This window comes from Dendrobates tinctorius, unplaced genomic scaffold, assembly GCF_039654945.1.
Source record: "Dendrobates tinctorius isolate UK_male_01 unplaced genomic scaffold, ASM3965494v1 ptg000089l, whole genome shotgun sequence".
Lineage (NCBI taxonomy): Eukaryota > Metazoa > Chordata > Amphibia > Anura > Dendrobatidae > Dendrobates > Dendrobates tinctorius.
Window position 1 is genome coordinate 22361537 of NW_027361757.1, and position 26184 is coordinate 22387720.

General features: G+C 46.3%; 1 protein-coding gene across 1 annotated transcript in view; it reads right to left on the minus strand.

The window, feature by feature from the left end:
• Positions 1–8851, minus strand: part of LOC141098265 (intelectin-1-like) — a 116921-nt gene extending 108070 nt beyond the window's left edge. The window contains exon 1 of the mRNA XM_073585900.1: positions 8832–8851. The gene's annotated coding sequence lies outside the window, so the exon portion shown is untranslated. The remainder of the gene's footprint in view (positions 1–8831) is intronic.
• Positions 8852–26184: the final 17333 nt, after the last annotated feature.

A 26184-nucleotide genomic window follows, 5' to 3' on the forward strand; every position in this document is an offset into this window, starting at 1 on the left:
ATCTCCAACAACGTGATGTTACGCACCAACCCAGCCGCAACCCAAGCGGCAGGCCACTGAGCGGCGCACCATTGCCCTCCAAAATAGGCACCAAAACCGAATCCGCCTGCCGCATCCGTAAACAAATCCAAAGCATCGCTGCAGACCACATCAGCCATTACCAACGACCGATCATTGTACTTCTCCAAAAAGGACTCCCAAACCACCAAATCGGCCCTGAGCTCCGCCGACAATCTCACAAAATGATGGGGAGCCCGAACCCCCGAAGTAGCGCTAGCCAGCCTACGTGAAAAAACTCGACCCATCGGCATTACACGACAAGCGAAGTTAAGCTTTCCCAACAGCGACTGAAGATCCCGCAACGATATTTTCCGCAACCGACGCGCGCGAACGACCTCAGCCCTCAAATCAGCAAGCTTGTCCTCCGGCAACTGGAATTCCCATTCAACCGTATCGATGACAATCCCCAGAAAACGCAAACACGTACCGGGGCCCTCCGTTTTCCCGGGTGCCAACGGAACCCCGAACCGATCCGCCACCCACTCAATCGCTTTCAAAATCCTGAGACAACGCGAAGAATCCGCCGGGCCGATACACAAAAAATCGTCCAAATAATGAACTATGGAATCGCACCCAGAGACATCGCACACGACCCACTCAAGAAAAGAACTAAAAGCCTCAAAATACACACAAGACAAGGAACAACCCATAGGTAAACACCTATCTACAAAAAACCTGTCTTCCCAGAAACAGCCCAACAACCTCACGCTGTCTGGGTGAACCGGAAGCAAACGAAACGCAGACTCAACATCAGTCTTAGCCATAAGGGCCCCACGACCACATTTCCGGACCCAACCTGCCGCTTCATCAAATGAGGAGTATACCACTGAACAAATCTCCGGATCAATACCGTCGTTAACCGACCTCCCCCGTGGGTAAGACAAATGCTGAATGAGCCGAAACTTATTGGGCTCCTTCTTTGGAACAACCCCCAACGGGGAAACGACCAAATTCGGAAAAGGAGGAGACACGAAAGGGCCCGCCATGCGCCCCAATGAAACTTCTTTTTGGATCTTCTCCGAAACGACTGACGGATGCTCCAAAGCAGAGAGCAAATTTTTTAAAACAAACGGGATTTCAAGCGGAGGATCCGGAATCCGAAAACCCTCCTGAAAACCAGAATACAACAGCCCCGCTACTACCCTATCAGGGTACCTATTTAGATAGGGGACCATCCTTTCCAGATTCACTGGAGTCTCCCCCTTGCAAATTACCCCCACCGGATTTGGACTTCCTTTTTTAAAACACTTTGATGCCCCGTGTGAGGCACCATTGCAGGTTGAGCAGAGGTGTTTAAATTTACAGTTGGCCCCAAACTTACACTGGCCATCATTAAACTGCCAACACACCCCCGCCTTGTGCGTTCCCGACTGCCCTTGACCCCCGCCACTCGTAGAACCGGAAGTGCCGCTATTCTGGCTGGTGCTTCCAGCCCCCCCAAGAAAGGAACTCCCAAACTTATTTTGCGCTATCACCCGCATCCACAAGCCAATGTCTTTTTGATCCCAGTGGATAGCCGGACGCACAGCTTTCCTCTGACGAAACTGCTCGTCATACCGCAGCCACGCCTGACCGCCATATACTCTATAAGCCTCCCCGATAGCATCCAAATAACAGAATAACATGGAGCAGTTTTCAGGGGCCTGTTCCCCGATCACACTCACCAAAATAGCAAAAGCCTGCTGCCAATTTACAAATGTCTGAGGAATCAAGCGCCACCTCCGCTTTTCCTCCTCTTCCTTTTTGCTATCCTCTTTTCTACTTTTGTCCAAATTAAATTTCTCAAGAGGCAATAGCGAAAATATTTCCACATATTCATCCTTCCAAATCCGCTCTTTCACCTCCTTTTTCAAATGGGCACCTAACGAACCCTCAAAGCACACATACACCTCGCCATGCGCCCGATCATCCAGATGCACACGACACTCCTTTTCCTTCTCGGTTTGCACCGACACCGAAACCGGCGTGCCAACACCAGGGCCCGACGCAGCCGCGCCCTGACCCACCACTCCGCCACCCTGTGGCCCAACCCACGCTGCAACCAGCGACGACCCCACCAAACCCCGCTCCAGACTTAAAAGCAAGCTACGCACATCCGCCAACACATCACATACACCCCGGCCGATCCTGAACTGCTAAAACCAGCCGCAACCCCACCACCCCCAGACTCTGCTAAGGGGCCCCCTACCACCACAGACGAAGACAAAAGCGGGTGACAAACAGGGGACATAGACGCATACTCACCGGGCTGCGAGGGGGCTGTGTGCCCTCCAGCCGGACATCCTGGATCCCCAGATGATGACGCCTCGTGGACCTCGCGCCTCCCGGCGGCGAACTCACCGCCTCGTTGCAGCGGCCCGGAAACCCCTGCAGACTGAGCCGGGGCGGGAGGCCTGAACCCCCCGACGGAACTGGGCCGCGACACCTCCACAAATGAAGGCACCTGCCTCCCCCCGCCGAGAGTCGATTCAGCCCAGCCATCCCGAGGCACCCGGTCGCTCAAGGCCCCCCACGGCAACTGGGAGCCCGACAGTGTCCTCCGCTCCATTCTTCTAGCAGCCGGCACCGACTCCGCCGGGCTGCCCTCCGGTCCCGCTGCAGCCATGGGGCTGTGGCACAGTCTCGGGGGGTCAGAGGCGAGCACCGCTGCAGGGGCACCGCAGCAGCGCCCCCCGAACCAACGATCTCCCCCCCACGGCCAGGGGACCCGACCCGGCTCGGCCCTGCTTCCTGGCAGGCCGCTCCTCCACCCGCGGCCGAAGCGCCCCCCGAGGCAGGCTGCGCGGCTCGTCCACCGCCGCCGTGGCCCCCCGAAAATCCTGGTTCAACTGGAAGTCGGGCGTGCGCCGGCCCCGCCCCCTTCCGGCCGCGGGGCGAAGGTCCGGATGCCGCCGCAGGGCCTCACCGCCCGGAAGGATTCCTCCCAGGCCGCGCACCCCCGGACGGGGAAGGCTGAATCACGCGGCCTGGAGGGTCCCGGGAGGGGCTCCGGCGGCGACGCGAGGCCCGGGGAGCGGTGTCGGGGGACAGCCGCTCTGGAGGCCGCGCCCGCCGGGGCCTCCGGTCTCTCACCGCGGCCTGCCCCGGCGCCTGGTGAAGCAGGCCGGCCACCTGCGCCTCCAGCCAACCAGGAGGCTGCCCTGCCGCCCGCAGCGTGTCCATCCAGGTACGTTACGTGGGACTGCTTAGAAGCTGTGACAACTGGAACAGAGGGCGGGCACCCCCCAAACCCTGCATTAAATACCCCCTAGCTCCCCCTCCCCTTTAACCCTTCCCCTTCCCTCACTAACCTCCAACCCCCCGTCATGTTGGCCTCCGCCCACGCCTCCTCTAGGGGGTTGGGAGGCTCACTCCGGCCATTTCTGTTAAGGAGGTCGGGCGTTCAGTTGGGATGAGTCATGGTCCATGCTGTCTTTGTAAAGGAGGCTGGGCAAGCGGACGAGAGCACCCACTGACCCCCGTGTCTACACAAGAACCACTATGTAAAGTTAAAAAAAAGGTTAATAATGACGTTACAATTACATATAAATAATTTGATGACATAAAACTTTATTAAGTGTAATTTCACACACAAACTTAGCATCTGTTCAACAACTCTTGAATTAAACATAGATTAGTGGGTTAAGCGCTTATGGAAACTTCAAGTAAGTTATGATAGCAAACAGTGAGGTACCTATAAAATGTTTCACATGTGGAGTTAGCATATTTTGTATAATTCTTCAACTATACATAGAGTTGTGAATTTTTTGGGCAAAATTGGTTAGATTGAGTGCGTTTGTTTATTCGCGACATAAACGATTTACGTGAATAACTTCTGAACTACACATAGAGTTGATCAGTTTTTTGGCAAATATTATTCAGGTCATTGAGCTGGTCATTTTGAGTACTAGTGGTCCAGGGTACCTCTTTTCAAATTGAACTTATGTACGATTGAGTGCGTTTGTTTATTCGCGACATAAGCGATTTACGTGAATAACTTCTGAACTAAACATAGAGTTGATCATTTTTTTGGCAAACATTATTCATGTCATTGAGCTGGTCATTTTGAGTACTAGTGGTCCAGGGTACCTCTTTTCAAATTGAACTTATGTACGATTGAGTGCGTTTGATTATTCGCGACATTAGCGATTTACGTGAATAACTTCTGAACTACACATAGAGTTGATCATTTTTTTATCAAACATTATTCAGGACGTTGAGCTGGTCATTTTGAGTACTAGTGGTCCAGGGTACCTCTTTTCAAATTAATCTTATATATGATTGAGTGCGTTTGTTTATTCGCGACATTAGCAATTTACGTGAATAACTTCCGAACTACACATAGAGTTGATCATTTTTTTGGCAAACATTATTCATGTCATTGAGCTGGTCATTTTGAGTACTAGTGGTCCAGGGTACCTCTTTTCAAATTGAACTTATGAACAATTGAGTGCGTTTGATTATTCGCGACATTAGCGATTTACGTGAATAACTTCGGAACTACACATAGAGTTGATCATTTTTTTGGGCAAACATTATTCAGGACATTGAGCTGGTCATTTTGAGTACTAGTGGTCCAGGGTACCTCTTTTCAAATTAATCTTATGTACGATTGAGTGCGTTTGATTATTTGCGACATTAGCGATTTACGTGAATAACTTCTGAACTACACGTAGAGTTGATCTTTTTTTGGCAAACATTATTCATGTTATTGAGCTGGTCATTTTGAGTACTAGTGGTCCAGGGTACCTCTTTTCAAATTGAACTTATGTACGATTGAGTGCGTTTGTTTATTCGCGACATAAGCGATTTACGTGAATAACTTCTGAACTACACATAGAGTTGATCATTTTTTTGGCAAACATTATTCAGGACATTGAGCTGGTCATTTTGAGTACTAGTGGTCCAGGGTACCTCTTTTCAAATTGAACTTATGTACGATTGAGTGCGTTTGATTATTTGCGACATTAGCGATTTACGTGAATAACTTCTGAACTACACAAAGAGTTGATCATTTTTTTGGCAAACATTATTCATGTCATTGAGCTGGTCATTTTGAGTTCTAGTGGTCCAGGGTACCTCTTTTCAAATTGAACTTATGTACGATTGAGTGCGTTTGATTATTCGCGACATTAGCGATTTACGTGAATAACTTCTGAACTACACATAGAGTTGATCATTTTTTTTATCAAACATTATTCAGGACGTTGAGCTGGTCATTTTGAGTACTAGTGGTCCAGGGTACCTCTTTTCAAATTAATCTTATATACGATTGAGTACTTTTGTTTATTCGCGACATTAGCGATTTACGTGAATAACTTCTGAACTACACATAGAGTTGATCATTTTTTTGGGCAAACATTATTCAGGACATTGAGCTGGTCATTTTGAGTACTAGTGGTCCAGGGTACCTCTTTTCAAATTGAACTTATGTACGATTGAGTGCGTTTGATTATTCGCGACATTAGCGATTTACGTGAATAACTTCGGAACTACACATAGAGTTGATCATTTATTTGGGCAAACATTATTCAGGTCATTGAGCTGGTCATTTTGAGTACTAGTGGTCCAGGGTACCTCTTTTCAAATTAATCTTATGTACGATTGAGTGCGTTTGATTATTTGCGACATTAGCGATTTACGTGAATAACTTCTGAACTACACATAGAGTTGATCATTTTTTTGGCAAACATTATTCATGTCATTGAGCTGGTCATTTTGAGTTCTAGTGGTCCAGGGTACCTCTTTTCAAATTGAACTTATGTACGATTGAGTGCGTTTGATTATTCGCGACATTAGCGATTTACGTGAATAACTTCTGAACTACACATAGAGTTGATCATTTTTTTTATCAAACATTATTCAGGACGTTGAGCTGGTCATTTTGAGTACTAGTAGTCCAGGGTACCTCTTTTCAAATTAATCTTATATACGATTGAGTACTTTTGTTTATTCGCGACATTAGCGATTTACGTGAATAACTTCTGAACTACACATAGAGTTGATCATTTTTTTGGGCAAACATTATTCAGGACATTGAGCTGGTCATTTTGAGTACTAGTGGTCCAGGGTACCTCTTTTCAAATTGAACTTATGTACGATTGAGTGCGTTTGATTATTCGCGACATTAGCGATTTACGTGAATAACTTCCGAACTACACATAGAGTTGATCAGTTTTTGGCAAATATTATTCAGGACGTTGAGCTGGTCATTTTGAGTTCTAGTGGTCCAGGGTACCACTTTTCAAATTGAACTTATGTACGATTGAGTGCATTTGTTTATTCGCGACATTAGCGATTTACGTGAATAACTTCTGAACTACACATAGAGTTGATCATTTTTTTGGGCAAACATTATTCAGGACATTGAACTGGTCATTTTGAGTACTAGTGGTCCAGGGTACCACTTTTCAAATTAATCTTATATACGATTGAGTGCGTTTGTTTATTCGCGACATTAGCGATTTACGTGAATAACTACTGAACTACACATACAGTTGATCATTTTTTGGCAAACATTGTTCAGGTCATTGAGCTGGTCATTTTGAGTACTAGTGGTCCAGGGTACCTGTTTTCAAATTAATCTTATGTACGATTGAGTGCGTTTGATTATTCGCGACATTAGCGATTTGTGTGAATAACTTCTGAACTACACATAGAGTTGATCATTTTTTTGGCAAACATTATTCATGTTATTGAGCTGGTCATTTTGAGTTCTAGTGGTCCAGGGTACCTCTTTTCAAATTGAACTTATGTACAATTGAGTGCGTTTGATTATTCGCGACATTAGCGATTTACGTGAATAACTTCCGAACTACACATAGAGTTGATCAGTTTTTGGCAAATATTATTCAGGACGTTGAGCTGGTCATTTTGAGTTCTAGTGGTCCAGGGTACCTCTTTTCAAATTGAACTTATGTACGATTGAGTGCGTTTGATTATTCGCGACATTAGCGATTTGTGTGAATAACTTCTGAACTACACATAGAGTTGATCATTTTTTTGGCAAACATTATTCAGGTCATTGAGCTGGTCATTTTGAGTACCAGTGGTCCAGGGTACCTCTTTTCAAATTGAACTTATGTACGATAGAGTAGGTTGCGCGACATAAATAAGTGATTTACGTGAATAACCCAGGGCCACAAGTGGTGAAAATAAACATCTCACAGTCCTGAACAAAATTTTACCCATCCACTCTATGAATAATTCATCATACATGAAAATTGAATAGCTAACTAATAGCTAACTGCAGACTAACTTGAGTCCGGTATCTAGAGGCCACCATTCCAGCATGGAGAGCTGCTGTGTGACGGAGGAAACGAACTGTGATCTTGGACTGGGACTAGAACTGTCTTTTCATGGGCAAGGGGCCGGGGTGCTCACTGACTGTGACGTAGTGAACTCGCCCACGACTACTACTCCGTGCCACCTTGTTACACGATGAGGCAGCTACTAGTTGTAAATTCAGAACGACTCTCATTGCTCACAGCTTAAAGGTATTTGATATATCATATGACTATAAACTGTACTAGATTATAGGAATTTTTATTATGCAGCTCCTGCAGAAAATCAGGTGTGACTATATTTTAACCTTTAACCTAATGGTTATGTTACCCTACAGTCTTTCTCTGACTCATGCCATCTACATCATTTGACCCACTGAGCTCAGTGATAGGGAGCAGCTAGTTTTTTTTTACATCACCACTGCAGCCAAACAAAATGAACTGGTGGACTAATGTTTTGGTAAAGAAGCAGCACTAATGTCATAAAGGTTAACTAAAGATCAGTTTGTTATTTTACAAATTACTGAGCCTATGGGCTAGAATAGATAAAAGAGGACAACCACTTTATTGAGTTAATAAGGATAGCTATACATTGATGTAAGTGATGATATACTGAACATATAATCCTGCAGACCTGAGAAAAAAAGGTCAAATTTCTTCTGATTCCCAACTGCATCACATTGCAGGCTGAAATAAGGGGTAAAAAAAATAGTTTTTAATGTTTTGGGTCTTTTTTTCTTGCTTTTTCATTTGTTTTAGTGCATGAAGACAACTTCAGACTGTAAGGAAGCTGAACATACATCACATTCAATTTCCTCTCCTGCCTTACAAGACGAATCAATGTCAGTAAGGGAAAACAAAGTTATAAAAAGTTATAAACTGCTGCAAAATTCCCTCCATGACAGCCAGCAGAACGCGGTGCGCACAAACACAATGGGCACAATGCTTTATGAATGCTGAGCCTGATTATTAATAAAGCAGTCATGTTGGTCTTACATGGCCTTGTCTCCTACATTTTGACTATAAGTTTCAGTTTTAGTAATATTTTTCTTATAGACTAAAAAATACTGTAAATTGACAAATGAAGAAACATTACAGAATAGAGCAGAAACACATAATATGGCCATTTTTTTCTACAGTCTGGGCGTTATGAATTTAGAACTGAAAGTCTGAATCCATTTTATAGTGTCTGTCACAAAACAGCTACCAGGAGTGCAAGAAGCATAGTACTACAAACAAATGCTTATTAGACTCTACATAGCGAAGAACCAATATTTTCAAATTTAAACACAAAGAGTTGAAAGCAGTGCATGAGCATGTAGGGCAAGTTCACACGTGGCAGATTTGTTGAACAAACTGGACATAAAAACCTATTACATTTTTGATTGAGTTGTGTAGGATAACAGAGTGTGATTAGAGTTCTGCGCTTCATTTTGATGAATGGGATAGTCGCAGAAATTATGCAGCAAACCTACCACCTGTGACCTCACCCTAAGAAGTCCATCTTACCAGCTCAGAGGTCCTTGCAGTATGCTCTCTTATCCATGTGTCACATGTGCCAAAATATATAGTGTCTTTAAATTCCGGAGAAGTGATATCCAATCTAAACTCTCCAATCCGGTTTCTGTATAACCATAAAAAGGTATGTGATTACAATCAATACAAAAAGCTAATATTTATCTTTTACTCTTCCTGCCAAGACAATGTATTTTAAGGTGGATTTAATTCTCATATACTTGAAGACTTTATAAAAATAATAAAACTTCTCTTTTAATACTTTGCAGAGGCAATATTTATTCATTTAAACTCTCTGAAATCCAATAGGATACATGTTGCTTTACATCTGTGGGTGGTCTTAAGGGTCAGCCAACGCATTCTTAAACAAATTTTGAAAAGATTAACTTTTTTTGTTCTAAATGCATTTTTGAGACATAGCGTAACATGAACACGGATGCCCATTGGCTGAATCTGTGCACATAAATGTAGACCTATTCACCACCACAAAACCGCCATTAAAGTGGTGATGTACCTTCAATCCAGCACAAAAAACCCTTTTGGATTCTATCTTGAAGACCAACTAGAAATATGTCAATTCCACACCAATATTTATAGGGGTCTCTTCTGTAATATCCCTCCAACTGACTGTCTAATGAATAACTTAGCCCATGACATCAAATACTGAGACATACTTGTATTCAGCCTGGCTCAGTGGCAGCAAAGCTCTTTTCTCTTTGCAACACTGTTCTAGGGATAATCCCTGACTACTAAAATGTTCATCTAAATCATTGATAAAGATGTTGAACAATACAGTGTCCAGGACAGAGCCCTGTGGTACCCCACTTGAGACATTCTTCCAACTGGATGTGCAGCCATTTACGGCCACTCTTTGGGTCCGATGACTAAGCCAGTTATGAATCCACCTAACACAAAGGTTATGAAGAGTGGTTCAAAAATTTCTTCTGCTATCTCCTTCAGTACTCTGGGGTGCAATTCATCTGGAACTGGAGACTTGAATTCATTTGTCTTAGCTAAGTATTCCCTCACACTATCTTTCTGTTTATAGATAGCCTGGATTCTTCTATTCCTTTAATAGGACAGTGAAGATCAGCTGATGTTATATTTCCTTTCTAAGAGAAAACAGATGCAAAATAGGAATTGAAAAGTTCAGCCTTCTCAACATCCTTTCTTACCATTTCATCATTTTCATCTTGCAAAAATCCTATAGCATCTTTGACTTTTCTTTTCCTTTTGACACATCCCCAAAATCTCTTTTTATTGCTTTGATGTCTCTTGTAAGCCTTAATTCATTGTAAGCTAATCTGATGTGTCCCCTGCAGGTTCTGTAGACAGCATTATATTGTTCTTTAGATATGCCTCCCTCTTTCCATTTGATAAACACATGCTAAAAAGGAAGAAAAATATGTTTAAGTTCTTGACAGCCTGTCCACAAAAGGCCTCAACCATGAGATTGAGCTATATGCTTTTTAGATAAAATTATTAAAACATTAATCTTATTTTTATAATTTTTATTTTTTATTTTTTATTTATTTATTTTTTATTCATTTTTAATACACTTATTGTTATTTCTATCTACATTTTATGAAACATACAATTAAGGATGTACATACTACATCCGTGCGTCATTTTTCGTCTTTATCCATATTTTCTTTATATAGAGATTCACGACGAGTACCATATGGTCAAATTAGTCCTTTCCCCCCCTTCCATTTCTATCCTTTTTTCCGGTTTTTTTTTTTTTTTTTTTTTTTTTTGCTAAAGTGCTGGTAGCACACATATACTTTTTAGAGAATATAAGTATCTATTTTATTAACGTGCGGAGGATCAATCTGCTCGTGTAACCCTCCATACTCATGTTTTATTTATTTAGTTCCAGTAAAATTATTTGAAATTATCTTAAAATTGGTATAAATAAAAGTTATGTTTTAGTTTAGTATATTATGTACACAAGTTAGGTATACCTTTATTATTTAGGAGACAAAGCGGACTATCCATTTTAATAAATCAACAATATAATATTGCAATTATAGCAGCAAGGCATATCTTGAGGCAACAAAACACACAGAGAAAGGAAAAAAAAAAAAAAACCCATACATTTCTGCCCAAGACTAATGATTGGTATGGGTTGCAGCTGGGTGAGCTATTATATAAGGACGGGCTGACAGGCATTCAGCATAGCCCTGACGAAGAGGGAAGCCCCCCTCGAAACATGTTGGTTGGTTTGTGCCTCTCGTGCACCTGTCCTCCTCCCTGCCTGTGACGTCACAGTAGCTCCACCCCCCCCACTCTTGCCGCGTCCTCGTCAATACTTCCGGCCGGAGTAAACGAGGTGCTGGCGTCTACCCGCTCCCCTACTACACGTTGCATAGCTTATCGCTCCATCAGCAGCCCCTGCCTCAGCCAGAGCTGCTGCCTCAGCCGCTTCCTCAGCCAGATTGGAACGCTAGCATAATTAGGGTGTCTAGTGCATCCCTCCTTACCCAGCACTTTGTCAATTTTTTCAACAGTGGATATCGTCCCTGCACTGGCTCTAAATAAAGCCAACACAGACCATTATAGAGAGTCTATCAGGATTTACACCTGGGTAGCATAACAAATCTAGCACAAGTAAGTGCATATGTACCCCAGGAACTGGGACTGAATATCAAGGTTGTGGTCACTGTTAGTAATTGAAATTCTCTTCATATTTAGTATTGTATCAATTGATCCACCATAAAATGAACACCCCGAAGAGAATATAAATGTTAAGATACAACCAGTGAGTATGGTGGACATGCAAGGAGTGGTGTGACCTTTTGTATGTTTTATTGGTACCTTAATATATCATTGTTCCAATAGCATCAGCAGCTATCAAAAACGAGATCTCTACCATCAGATAACCTGCAAACTACTTAGCACGTAGACATCTCAACTTACACAGAATATTCTACATCAACTTCATTTTTAAGTAAGTACGTATAACTGCTGTTAAATATTTATTTCCCTTTTTTTTTTTTATACATCTGCTCAGCATAGTGCGGTGAATCACACAAATATACGGTTCGCTCGATGTTTAAGTTCTGTGTCCATCCATTCTGGTTTCCTTAAATGCTTCCTATTCTTCCCACTTTTCGGAATTGTTAAAGACTGCTTTGAGAATTTCATTTTTCAAAATTTCCCATCCTTCCTGGACATTTTTGCCCTTAAGGAAATCCAGCTATTGGATACCTCCGATTCTCTTTCTGAGTCCCTTAAAATCTGTTTTTCTGAAATCTAACCTTGAAGTCTGAGTCTTCACAGGTCTTCTTCCCCTAGTCATCCAAAATTCTAAAATAGCATGGTCGCTACCTCCTAGGGTCCCAGCCACTCTTACCTCCTCAACCATTTCCTCCCTGTTTAATAGGATTCGATCCAAGGTAGCAAATCCCCTTGTTTTCTGCCCTACCTTTTGGAAGATAAAGTTGTCAGCAAGAGAGGATAAGAATTTGATTGACCTGATAGTTTTGCCTTAGAGAGATTCCCAACAAATGTCTGAATAGTTGAAATATCCCATGACAACTATCTCATATTTGTTGGAAAACTTGGCCATTTGATGCATAAAGAGTTCATCCATATCTTCAGCTTGCACAGGCAGCCTGTAGTAAACACCTACAATGGTGTCCTTTCCGCTGTTCTCTCCTTGTATTCTTACCCAAACAGTTTCCACAGAACTCTCAATCTCTGAAGCTTGGATCTCTGTACAGATATATGCGTTTCTAACATATAATGCAACACCTGCTCCTCGTTTATCAAGTCTGTTTCTCACAAGTAAGTTGTATCCTTCTAGTCTTGTATTCCAATCATGTGTATTGTCCCACCAAGTTTCAGTGATTCCAATACATCATATTTCTTTTCCTGCGTTAGTAGTTCCAATTCTCCTTGTTTGTTGCCCATGCTTTGTGCATTAGTATAGAAACATTTTAGTTTGTGATTGGTTTCTCTTTCTCCAATATTTTTATTATTTAGATTCTTTTGTCCTTGTTCTTCCTTTCCACTTCTAATAGCAGAGTTCTCAATAGCATTTGTCAGGTGTGTGGCTTTTTCTGGCCTTTTGCTTCCCTTCCCACATTGTTCTAGTTTAAAACTATCCTGATGAGTGTAGCAAGGCGACTTCCAAATACATGTTTTCCAGTCTTCGTAAGGTGCACCCCATCTCTAGCAAGTAGTCCATCATATAGGTAATTCACTCAATGATCCAGAAATCTAAATCCTTGCTGACGCACCATCGACGTAGCCAGTTGTTCACCTGCAGAATCTTATTCCACCTCATTTTTCCAGTTCTTTCACTTTTGTACCTAAGTTTTCAGTCTCTGCAGATGGTTTCCCAGTCGTTTCTTGCGGTGACATTTGTCCCCGCATGTATTAGCAAGAATGAGTAGTCATCTGTAGGTCTGAAGAGTCCTGATATCCTGTCAGACACATCTTTAATTTTTGAACCTGGAAGACAGCACATTTCTCTTGAGGTTATATCCAGTCTACAGATAGCGGCCTCTGTTCCTCTCAACAGGGAATCCCCCATGACCGCAATTCTCTGTTTCCCCTTCACAACATTTTTCTTTCTCCATCCTGAGTGCGTACAAGGTTGTTCTTTTTGGGCAAAGTCTTATCTTGATGTATTTCTTCATTGTTCTCCTGCGTGAGAGCCTGGTCCTGATTCCTGAGCAGTATGGGCGCTGACTGCCTCCCGATCCTCCTGTTTTTCTGGGTCACATGATTCCATTCCTCTGTTTCTTCAGGGTGTTTCTTCATTTCTAAAGGGTGTGAGATATTCCTTTAATCCACTCAAAACTAAACATGCCTTTTCCTGTCTCTTTGTCTATGCACAATATACATTCTCATTCAGTCACTGTCATGTCGGACGCTGTTCACACCACAGCATCCGGCAGGCAGAGGTAGTTCCACCTCCAGCCACTATAGCCTCAGTGGCGCCGGCCTGATCTTCAGGCTCTCGGGGGTTAATCCTGCTGGAGACCAGGTTGGATGGTTAGTCACGCCCACGGTCTTTAAATAGTCATGCTGGCCTATGGGCGTCGCCGATTATAGCTTGTGTTTCATACCAAGTGGTTCCGGTCTGGAGTGGAGGTGTTCAAGAGAGAGAGATTCATATCTGGTGTCGTATGATCCGTCGTTATCCTTTCTCCTTCCCATATTTGTGTTTAGTTGTGCCCTGTTCACATTACTGTTTATTCCTGTGTGTGTGCGGCGCAGTGCAGTTTAAGTTCACCGTCGTCATCCGGACAAGCCGGGTCCTATGAGTCTTGAGGGCCCTGGGGTCCCTCGTAGAAGACGGGGTACTGTCATGTCGGACGCTGTTCACACCACAGCATCCGGCAGGCAGAGGTAGTTCCACCTCCAGCCACTATAGCCTCAGTGGCGCCGGCCTGATCTTCAGGCTCTCGGGGGTTAATCCTGCTGGAGACCAGGTTGGATGGTTAGTCACGCCCACGGTCTTTAAATAGTCATGCTGGCCTATGGGCGTCGCCGATTATAGCTTGTGTTTCATACCAAGTGGTTCCGGTCTGGAGTGGAGGTGTTCAAGAGAGAGAGATTCATATCTGGTGTCGTATGATCCGTCGTTATCCTTTCTCCTTCCCATATTTGTGTTTAGTTGTGCCCTGTTCACATTACTGTTTATTCCTGTGTGTGTGCGGCGCAGTGCAGTTTAAGTTCTCCCTGTCTGTCATTATTTGTGTGGGAGCTTTGGTGGTGACTTCTCACTGGGTGGAGGGTGGAGGGTTAAGTGCAGGGCTGAGCAGGAGATAAGGAAAGGTCGGAGGCTCAGGCATTTGCACCTTCAGCAAAAACCCTGGGTTGAGGGTCAGACAGGGTTTCCCCTAGTAAAGGGACACCACAGGGGCCCCGGGTATTTCAGCCTTAGTTGAACTAAGCCCCCGTGACATTATAATCGGCCGAATGAAATGTAGCAGAGTCAGGTGGTAAGGAAAATGCCCATGCTTGGGGGTCACCACTCAGTAATGACAACACCAGCCCTACTCGCTGGGCCTCATTACCTGAGGATATTGGCCGCATGCGGAAGTATAATTTGCAGGCCTCCCGAAATACAACAAATTTGCTGCGATCGCCTGAAAATCGTTCTGGCAGCGGAAACTTCGGCTCTGCACCGATACCTGCAGATGCCGTTTGCACCTTTGCTACTACCAGGCCCTGCTGCTGAACTGCCCCATTCAGCTAGGAGCCCAATTGTCATCAGTCTGGAGGCGGGTGAAACAGCGTTTGTTGAGCATGAGTGCCAGGTACAAACGGGTGGCTGACAGTAGACGCGTGCCAGGTCCGGACCTGTGTGTGGGTGAATGGGTGTGGTTAGCTACGAAGAACATAAAACTCAAAATCCCTTCTTTAAAACTGGGTCCAAGGTTTATTGGGCCTTTTAGGATTTCTGCCATTATTAACCCAGTGGCTTATCGGTTGGAACTTCCCGCAGTGTACAAGATACACAACGTGTTTCACAGGGCTTTATTGAAAAAGGTGGTAGGCTCTGTGGACACAACGCCGATGCCACCTCCAGTCATGGTGGATGGCGAGTTAGAGTTCGAGGTCGCTAAGGTAGTGGACTCTCGAGTAGTACGCCGTACTCTTCAGTATTTGGTGCACTGGCGGGGGTATGGTCCAGAGGAGAGGTCTTGGGTTCCAGCCTCAGACATACATGCGGATCGGCTGGTCAGTTCTTTTCACCGTCGTCATCCGGACAAGCCGGGTCCTATGAGTCTTGAGGGCCCTGGGGTCCCTCGTAGAAGACGGGGTACTGTCATGTCGGACGCTGTTCACACCACAGCATCCGGCAGGCAGAGGTAGTTCCACCTCCAGCCACTATAGCCTCAGTGGCGCCGGCCTGATCTTCAGGCTCTCGGGGGTTAATCCTGCTGGAGACCAGGTTGGATGGTTAGTCACGCCCACGGTCTTTAAATAGTCATGCTGGCCTATGGGCTTCGCCGATTATAGCTTGTGTTTCATACCAAGTGGTTCCGGTCTGGAGTGGAGGTGTTCAAGAGAGAGAGATTCATATCTGGTGTCGTATGATCCGTCGTTATCCTTTCTCCTTCCCATATTTGTGTTTAGTTGTGCCCTGTTCACATTACTGTTTATTCCTGTGTGTGTGCGGCGCAGTGCAGTTTAAGTTCTCCCTGTCTGTCATTATTTGTGTGGGAGCTTTGGTGGTGACTTCTCACTGGGTGGAGGGTGGAGGGTTAAGTGCAGGGCTGAGCAGGAGATAAGGAAAGGTCGGAGGCTCAGGCATTTGCACCTTCAGCAAAAACCCTGGGTTGAGGGTCAGACAGGGTTTCCCCTAGTAAAGGGACACCACAGGGGCCCCGGGTATTTCAGCCTTAGTTGAACTAAGCCCCCGTGACAGTCACCTGTTCATAAAGAATACTCCATGCATTTTAATTAGGCTGGTTCACTATTCAGTTTTCTACTTGCATTACTCTATTCCGAGAGTGTCAGGTTGATTGCCAGCACTTATTCACTTACTGGAAATGAGAGAGGGAAAGAAAATAAGGGAGGAAGGGGGGATATGAGTGACTTCAAGGATTTTTAATATTTTCTATGACACACATGGCCCAGTTTGTCATTTGAAGTGGGAGTTCTTAAAGGGAGCCTGTAACCCCCCCAGGTGTTTTTAAGTAAAAGAGCCATCTTGTGCAGCACTAATGCTGCATTCTGTCAAAGTGGCCCCTTTTACTTAGCGTCCCTTCCACCGCAGAAATAATCGTTTTTAAAATTGTTCAAAAATACCTAAATTTTGACAGGGGGGCAGGTCTTTTCCCCTCTGACAGACACCTCGCATGCATCAGTCATTTCTTTCTTCAGTATTTGGCGCTGCCTCCTCAGTGTTCTTTTGAAATGCTGGCGCCTGCGCTGTACTATAGTTTTGTGGGCATGCGCAGTTAGCGCTGCCCGACGTGCCCGTGCTCTCAAATCACATCCCGGCCTTCATATCGCGTGGCCAGAGATCCCACCCCGCAGTCGTTTATGATTTATTCACACTGCGGGGCTGGGAATCTTGGGCATGAGAGCCACAGAGAACTACTCTTGTGTTTTTCAAATTATATTCTTACCAGGAGCCATGAATCAGCAAAACCTTTTAATCAAAGTAAAATGGAATGTGTCGCTCTCAACTGAGATATTGTTTCAATCAAGCTCTAATTATAAGGGTACGAGCCTACGATCAGGAATAGTGTTGAGCGATACCTTCCGATATCGAGAAATATCGGATCGGATTAGATCGGACCGATACCCCAAAAATATCGGATTCCGATACCGGAAACCAATGCAAGTCAATGAGACACAAATATCGGAATGAAAAAAACCCTTACTTTCCTTGTAGGTTAATTCTACATGATGGAAAACAACTAAGAATAATGTAGAATGTATTGGGGGAGGTGGAGGAGACATTAAAGGCATAGAGGCTTAGCCCAATCAAATGGAATAGCAGGAATTATTTTTTTTTTTACATTTTTTTAATTCTTCAGGGTAGTCTTCAGGGTCGTCATCTCCAGGGTCGTCATTTTCTGGGTCGTCGTCTTCTTCGGGGTGGTCTTCAGGGTCGTCTTCTTTAGGGTCGTCGTCAGGGAGATCCAAAGTGATTACCAAAAACGATTTCAAAAAGCATGAACTTGGAAATGTAGCAGAAGGTACAAGAAGGCTGAGGAACTGCTGAGAACCAGCTGACGGTACTGGAACCTGGATGGGTAGCCGAAGGTACAAGAGCCAATGGAACTACTGAGGACCAGCTGATGGTACTGGAACCCGGTTACTAAGCAGGAGGTACCTGTGCCAGAAAGCACTACCAAGGACCAGCAGACGTTGGTGGAACTCGGATACCGAGAAGGAGGCACCTAAGCCAAAGGCTCTGCCTGGAACCAGCTGACGTTTCTGGAACTCAGGGGGACATATTCAAGATTGACTTCCAAAGAACCAGCCAATGGTACTGGAACTCAGATAGGCAGCAGAAGGTACACATGAAAAAAAAAGTTGCAAGGCCGCGAGCCGGCCGCAGTTACCGAAACCCACAGTCCTACAGGGGGAGCTTGTCCTATTGGCACTACGGAACCAGCCTTCATTGCCAGATCCCGCAGCCCACATAGGAAGCACCTAAACCTCAGGCACCATAGAGTCGGCTAACCCGACCGCAACATGACAGGACAACGTATTGGAGGCAAAGTGACGTTGACACTACCCAGAAACAGCTAGCGTGCAGAAACCAGGCTTGGCAGGAGGGAGTACCCGTGCCAAAGACACTTCTGAGCAGCAACTGGCGGTGTTGGAGCCCAGGGATTACAGTAGAAACAGAGTGTAGCCAGAGGCCAAATTAGAGCAAGTTTAATATCTTAGTAGTGTGAATGTGGTCGGAGCAGGAGAAATTGCCGGACACACAGCAGGGGATCAGCTGACGTTACTGAACCCCAATAACACAGGAGCAAGTGTTGACTGTGCAGACGGCACTTCTGAGCAGCAACTGGCGGTGTTGGAGCCCAGGGATTACAGTTCAGGTGGTAGAAACATGAACACAACAGGAGTGTCATGATCACGTGTGTCAGGACGCAGATGATGCCGCAGGGCGAACCCATAACACACGTGACCCTGGTTACACCGCCTCCAGTGGGGCGCATTTAAATAATAAAACGTGCAGGTGGATACGCCGCCTCCACCTGGCGAATTTAGGTATTACACGTTATACATACAATATCTGGAAACACCGCCTCCAGTAAGGCGCATTTAAATAATAAAGGGGGGAACCTGGGTAACTTTAACAATGGTGGGCCCTGCAATAGGGAAAAGGGAATTGGAGACCTCCTGAGCTCCCCTGAGCCAGTGTCCCTGCACTCCTAACGTTCCCTATGCCGGTTTCGCACCGGGCGCCGCACGCGTACCTCAATGCCCTTGCTCACCCTGACCCTAAACCCTCACTAGGGAATGGGTCGGTGCGGAGACTAATCCCACCACTGCACTAATATCACACATGAGGAAAGAGACAATACAGGGGAAACACCACTTAGCTTTGCTCTGTTGCGTGCGCTCCTAGCAACAGAGCCCTCCACCTGAGTGCATCTTCTCCTCCACCCGGATCCATCACCATAACAGGATCCTTCACCTTAGTGCAACCTTGGAGCAGAGTCCAACACCAGTTGCAGCTGCTTAGAACCAGAGTCCCAAGGATGAGTTCAGCTGCTGACACGAAGTCGAGCATGCTTGAGTCCAGCTCAGCGGCCAAGTCCCACATGGTGAGTGCCACTCTCCATAGTCGCCACTCCACCAGCCCATGCAGACACTTCCCGCTGACACCATCACTGCCACTCCACCACGCCATGCCAGCCCTTTGTCCAGACACCATAGCTGAAACACATCCCCCCTGGCTAAGCTGCGCAGGACTCCTCACCAGCTCCATCCTTCATCCAGGCTCTCCAAAAACAGAGTGAACACAAACTCACAATATCACAGGCAGTGATTGCACACCTCTAGCACACCTTTATAGGGTGTAACACCTGATACATGATTAAGTGCACAAAACCTAAAGTGCAATATCAAAACCACCACCGGGGACAGTCAAGACACCTTGGAACTTTCCAAAGTAAAAAAAGTTCACCCAGTGATTTAAAACTGTCAGATCACTTCAGATCATGACAGTACCCCCTCCTTAATGAGGGGCCTCTGGACCCTCAAGACCACCCCTCATTAGGGAAACACCTACAGCGGGGACGCCCAGACCCTGAGTTCACCCCACCATTACCTGACACTTCAGGTTTATGACAAACGCACCGCTGGTATTGGCAATAAAGTTCATTTTGGAGGCACCACTCATCTCCACAGCGCCGACCTGGGGAACGAGATTATGTATGTGTATGTATGCTAATAGCTGATCAGACTCCACAACACATTTCCAAGATGTTTTTTGGTGGCACACATACATGCTCGTTCACACACAGGTCCGGACCTGAACGTTTATTACACACATTCGTTTGTCATTTTTTGGTGAACTCACTCTGGACTTGACAACAGAGGCATCCCCCTGTGTCACCACACTCACACCCCCACTATTCACCAAGGGACACACCCTCCAACCCTTTCACCATGAGGACTGCGCCTCCTAGGGTTGGTCAATGGCGATGGTAGAGATCTGTCCCTACTCCCCCGCAGCACACCTGCTGCACACACCAGGAGGAGAAGGGGACGGGGAAATGGAGGAAATACAGTCATGGCCAAAAGTATTGACACCCCTGCAATTCTGTCAGATAATACTCAGTTTCTTCCTGAAAATGATTGCAAACACAAATTCTTTGGTATTATTATCTTCATTTAATTTGTCTTAAATGAAAAAACACAAAAAGAATTGTCCTAAAGCCAAATTGGATATAATTCCACACCAAACATAACAAAGAGGGTGGACAAAAGTATTGGCACTGTTTGAAAAATCATGTGATGCTTCTCTAATTTATGTAATTAACAGCACCTGTAACTTACCTGTGGCACCTAACAGGTGTTGGCAATAACTAAATCACACTTGCAGCCAGTTAACATGGATTAAAGTTGACTCAACCTCTGTCCTGTGTCCTTGTGTGTACCACATTGAGCATGGAGAAAAGAAAGAAGACCAAAGAACTGTCTGAGGACTTGAGAAACCAAATTGTGAGGAAGCATGAGCAATTTCAAGGCTACAAGTCCATCTCCAAAGACCTGAATGTTCCTGTGTCTACCGTGCACAGTGTCATCAAGAAGTTTAAAGCCCATGGCACTGTGGCTAACCTCCCTAGATGTGGCCGGAAAAGAAAAATTGACAAGAGATTTCAACGCAAGATTGTGCGGATGTTGGATAAAGAACCTCCACTAACATCCAAACAAGTTCAAGCTGCCCTGCAGTCCGAGGGTACAACGGTGTCAACCCGTACAATCCGTCGGCGTCTGAATGAAAAGGGACTGTATGGTAGGAGACCCAGGAAGACTCCACTTCTTACCCCGAGACATAAAAAAGCCAGGCTGGAGTTTGCCAAAACTTACCTGAAAAAGCCTAAAACATTTTGGAAGAATGTTCTCTGGTCAGTTGAGACAAAAGTAGAGCTTTTAGGGCAAAAACATCAACATAGAGTTTACAAGAGAAAAAAGAGGCATTCAAAGAAAAGTACACGGTCCCTACAGTCAAACATGGCGGAGGTTCCCTGATGTTTTGGGGTTGCTTTGCTGCCTCTGGCACTGGACTGCTTGACCGTGTGCATGGCATTATGAAGTCTGAAGACTACCAACAAATTTTGCAGCATAATGTAGGGTCCAGTGTGAGAAAGCTGGGTCTCCCTCAGAGGTCATGGGTCTTCCAGCAGGACAATGACCCAAAACACACTTCAAAAAGCACTAGAAAATGGTTTGAGAGAAAGCACTGGAGACATCTAAGGTGGCCAGCAATGAGTCCAGACCTGAATCCCATAGAACACCTGTGGAGAGATCTAAAAATGGCAGTTTGGAGAAGGCACCCTTCAAATATCAGGGACCTGGAGTAGTTTGCCAAAGAAGAATGGTCTAAAATTCCAGCAGAGCATTGTAAGAAACTCATTGATGGTTACTGGAAGCGGTTGGTCGCAGTTATTTTGGCTAAAGGTTGTGCAACCAAGTATTAGGCTGAGGGTGCCAATACTTTTGTCCGGCCCATTTTTGGAGTTTTGTGTGAAATGATCAATGTTTTGCTTTTTGCTTCATTCTCTTTTGTGTTTTTTCATTTAAGACAAATTAAATGAAGATAATAATACCAAAGAATTTGTGTTTGCAATCATTTTCAGGAAGAAACTGAATATTATCTGACAGAATTGCAGGGGTGTCAATACTTTTGGCCATGACTGTATACTCTCGCTGGTCGCCTCCACACGACCAGGAGGGCGGCTTCTTCGATGGTATGAAGATTTGGCGTAAAAACCCCGCGGACTATCACACCAGTCAGCTCACCACAGGGGCGTACCCCTTCACCTCGGGGAATACCAGGCAGCTCCGTGGGGCACCATTCCTCCCACCTGCCTGGGTGCGCCCGCCTGCATGAGCCAGTCCTGCTCCCCAGCAGCGACTCCACACCTAGTCTGCTCACCACAGGGATGTACCCCTTCACCTCAGGGAATACCAGGCAGCTCCGTGGGGCACCATTCCTCCCACCTGCCTGGGTACCTCCCCGTGCATGAGCAAGTCCCGCTCCCCAGCAGCGACTCTAGGGGCTTTTGCCAGACCGCAGCCGCCATTTTTGATTTCCTGGTTACCTGAGCAGAGGCCCCAGACCGTGATAACTGCTGCTGCAGCGGCTCTAAACACCTTGCCGCTCCCCACTCACCTCAGTGAGGCCCGGCAGCAATAACTCAGCGGTCTCCACATGGCCAAAGCTCACCAGAAAAAAAAAACTGTAGGGCCTGTGATAATGTCATGATCACGTGTGTCAGGACGCAGATGATGCCGCAAGGCGAACCCATAACACACGTGACCCTGGTTTCACCGCCTCCAGTGGGGCGCATTTAAATAATAAAACGTGCAGGTGGATACGCCGCCTCCACCTGGTGAATTTAGGTATTACACGTTATACATACAATATCTGGAAACACCGCCTCCAGTAAGGCGCATTTAAATAATAAAGGGGGGAACCTGGGTAACTTTAACAATGGTGGGCCCTGCAATAGGGAAAAGGGAATTGGAGACCTCCTGAGCTCCCCTGAGCCAGTGTCCCTGCACTCCTAACGTTCCCTATGCCGGTTTCGCACCGGGCGCCGCACGCGTACCTCAACGCCCTTGCTCACCCTGACCCTAAACCCTCACTAGGGAATGGGTCGGTGTGGAGACTAATCCCACCACTGCACTAATATCACACATGAGGAAAGAGACAATACAGGGGAAACACCACTTAGCTTTGCTCTGTTGCGTGCGCTCCTAGCAACAGAGCCCTCCACCTGAGTGCATCTTCTCCTCCACCCGGATCCATCACCATAACAGGATCCTTCACCTTAGTGCAACCTTGGAGCAGAGTCCAACACCAGTTGCAGCTGCTTAGAACCAGAGTCCCAAGGATGAGTTCAGCTGCTGACACAAAGTCGAGCATGCTTGAGTCCAGCTCAGCGGCCAAGTCCCACATGGTGAGTGCCACTCTCCATAGTCGCCACTCCACCAGCCCATGCAGACACTTCCCGCTGACACCATCACTGCCACTCAACCACGCCATGCCAGCCCTTTGTCCAGACACCATAGCTGAAACACATCCCCCCTGGCTAAGCTGCGCAGGACTCCTCACCAGCTCCATCCTTCATCCAGGCTCTCCAAAAACAGAGTGAACACAAACTCACAATATCACAGGCAGTGATTGCACACCTCTAGCACACCTTTATAGGGTGTAACACCTGATACATGATTAAGTGCACAAAACCTAAAGTGCAATATCAAAACCACCACCGGGGACAGTCAAGACACCTTGGAACTTTCCAAAGTAAAAAAAGTTCACCCAGTGATTTAAAACTGTCAGATCACTTCAGATCATGACAAGGAGACCTGGATACTATTGCCAACCAATTATTTAATCTGGAAGAGGACTGGCAAATTCCTGCGAGATCCAGGCCTTGTTTATTTTCAGAAAAGTAAGCCAGTCAGCGTTATCGGAGGATAGTCACATGTGACGGTCTGTTAGTACACCACCTGCGGCACTAAAGACGCATTCCGATAATACACTAGCAGCAGGGCAAGCCAGCACCTCCAATGCATACTGGCTAAGCTCTGGCCATGTATCCAGCTTAGAGACCCAAAACTTGAAGGGGGAAGAGCCGTGTGGGAAACACAGAGAGGGCAAGACATGTAGTCTGTCACCATCTGACGGAAACGTTGCCTCCTGCTGACTGGAGCCATCTGTGATGGTGTTGACATTTGTGGTTGGGACACAAAACTTTGCCACACTTGGGCCATACTGGTCTTGCCTTGTGCTGAGGCGCTGCTTCTGCTCCCTCTTTGTGCAGAGCTTCTTCCACTGCCTCGACGCACTGAGCTGCTTTGTAAAGCACGAGCAGCACTGCTCTCGGGTGGAATGGAGAACATGATGGAATGCACCAGTGTGTCTTGGTACTCCCGCATTTTACGCTCCCGGTTCAACGGTGTTATGAGGCTTTGTAAGTTGTCCCGGTAGTGAGGATCTAGGAGGGTGTACACCCAATAATCAGCCGTGTTGAGAATGTGGGCGATGCGGTGGTTGTTTCTCAAGCACTGCAGCATGAAATCAACCATGTGCTGCAGACTACCAACTGGCCAAGAAACGCTGTCCCCTGCTTGAGGCGTCATCTCTGCCTGCTCTGCATCACCCCACCCTCGCTCTACATACTGACTATTAGAGTGTACCTCCCTCCTCTGGAGAGATGTCTTCCTCCTCCATTGACTCCTCCTCATCCTCCTCACAAAGTGTCCCCTGCCTAGGCCTTTGTGAGAAACCACGCTGCGCAGACTGTCCAGAAGCAGATGGCATTTGTGACTCCTCATCCTCCACCTCTTCCACAACCTCCTCCCTTAGTGCTTGCAGTGTTTTTTCAAGCAGGCAGATAAGGAGGATAGTCACACTGACTAGTGCATCATCTGCACTTGCCATCCGCGTGGAATCATCGAAGGCACGCAAAACGAGGCAGATGTCCTTCATAGAGGCCCACTCAGTGGTGCTGAAGTGTGACCGGCGCACATTGCGACTTGTTTGCGCCTGATGCAGCTGGTACTCCACGACTGCTGCCTGCTGCTCACACAACCGCTCCAACATATGTAACGTTGAATTCCACCCTGATGGGTAGGTCACATATGATGCGATGTTCCAGATGGCGGAATCGGTGCTTCAGAGCTGCAATGCGTGATCTTGCCATGCTGGAACGCCGCAAGTGAGCGCACTCTATGCGGACCTTGTGCAGCAGTGCATCAAGATCCGGATAGTCCCTCAAAAAACTCTGCACGACCAAGTTGAGCACATGTGCCAGACATGGGATGTGAGTGAAGTTGCCTAGGCCAAGAGCAGCCACCAGATTTCGGCCATTGTCACACACTACCATGCCTAGCTGGAGATTCGATGGCACAAACCACACGTCGCTCTCCTGCTTGATGGCATTCCAGAGCTCCTGCACTGTGTGGCTTCGATTCCCCAAAGAAATTAATTTAAATATGGCCTGTTGACGTTTGGCCACGGCTGTGCTTATATCGGTCGTAACAGGTAAGCGTTCACGGATCCATGCGGAGGTAGACTGTGACGGCTCCTGCAGCGCTGATTCAGAGGAACTGGAGTATGAGGAGGAGTCAATGTGTACAGATTGGATTCCTGCAATCCTTGGAGTTGGCAGAACACGTACAGCGCCACTCTCGAGATCTGTACCCGGCTTCACAACATTTACCCAATGGGCATTGAGGGAAAGATATCGTCCCTGTCCATGGTTACTGGTCCACGCATCGGTGGTCAGGTGGACCTTGCTACTGACGGCATTTAGTAGCACATGTTTAATTTTTCCCTCCACATGCTTTTGCAGGGCAGGGACGGCTTGCCTGCTGAAATAAAAGCGGCTGGGCACGTTGTATGGTGGGACTGCCAGTGCCATGAAGTTACGGAAGGTGTCAGTCTCCACCAGCCTGAATGAGAGCATTTCAAGGGACAGTAGTTTTGCAATGCCAGTATTCAGAGCCTGTGCTCGGGGGTGGTTTGCTGAGTATGGGCGCCTTTTCTCCCATGCCTGTGCTACCAATAGCTGTAGACTGACCTGGGAGTGTAAGGATGACAGGGAACGTGGTGCTGTGGGTGGAATGACACTGTGTCTCTGTACAACAGTGCCAGAGGTTCTTCCATGGCGATCCTGAGAGGAAGCCGAACCAGCTGTGTGTGAGCTGGTGGAAGAGGCTACAACACGAGCTGAAGAGGTGGTAGGTGGCGCTGTAGATTGGCCTAGGTCTTCAGTGTGTCTTTGTAACTCCACCACGTGCTTGGTCCGCACATGTTTCCACATATTTGTGATATTGAGGTTACTGACACTTTTCCCTCTTTTCACTTTCTGATTACACAGCTTGCATTTGACAAAGCAAATGTCATCTGCAACTGTGTCAAAAAAGGACCTTGCACCTCAAGTCTTGGGAGCGCCAGTTTTGGGTTTTGGAAGAGGCATGCTCCTAATGGGTGCTTAAGTGGAGGCTACAGGCAACCGAGTCTGCCCCCTCCCTCTCCCTCCTTTTTTGACCGTTTGGGGAATCTCTTCCTCAGAGCTGCTCCCACCACCTTCCTGTACCTCATGCCATGATGGGTCAAGGACCTCATCATCTACACTCCCCTCTTCAAATGACTGCTTCTCCTGGGTTG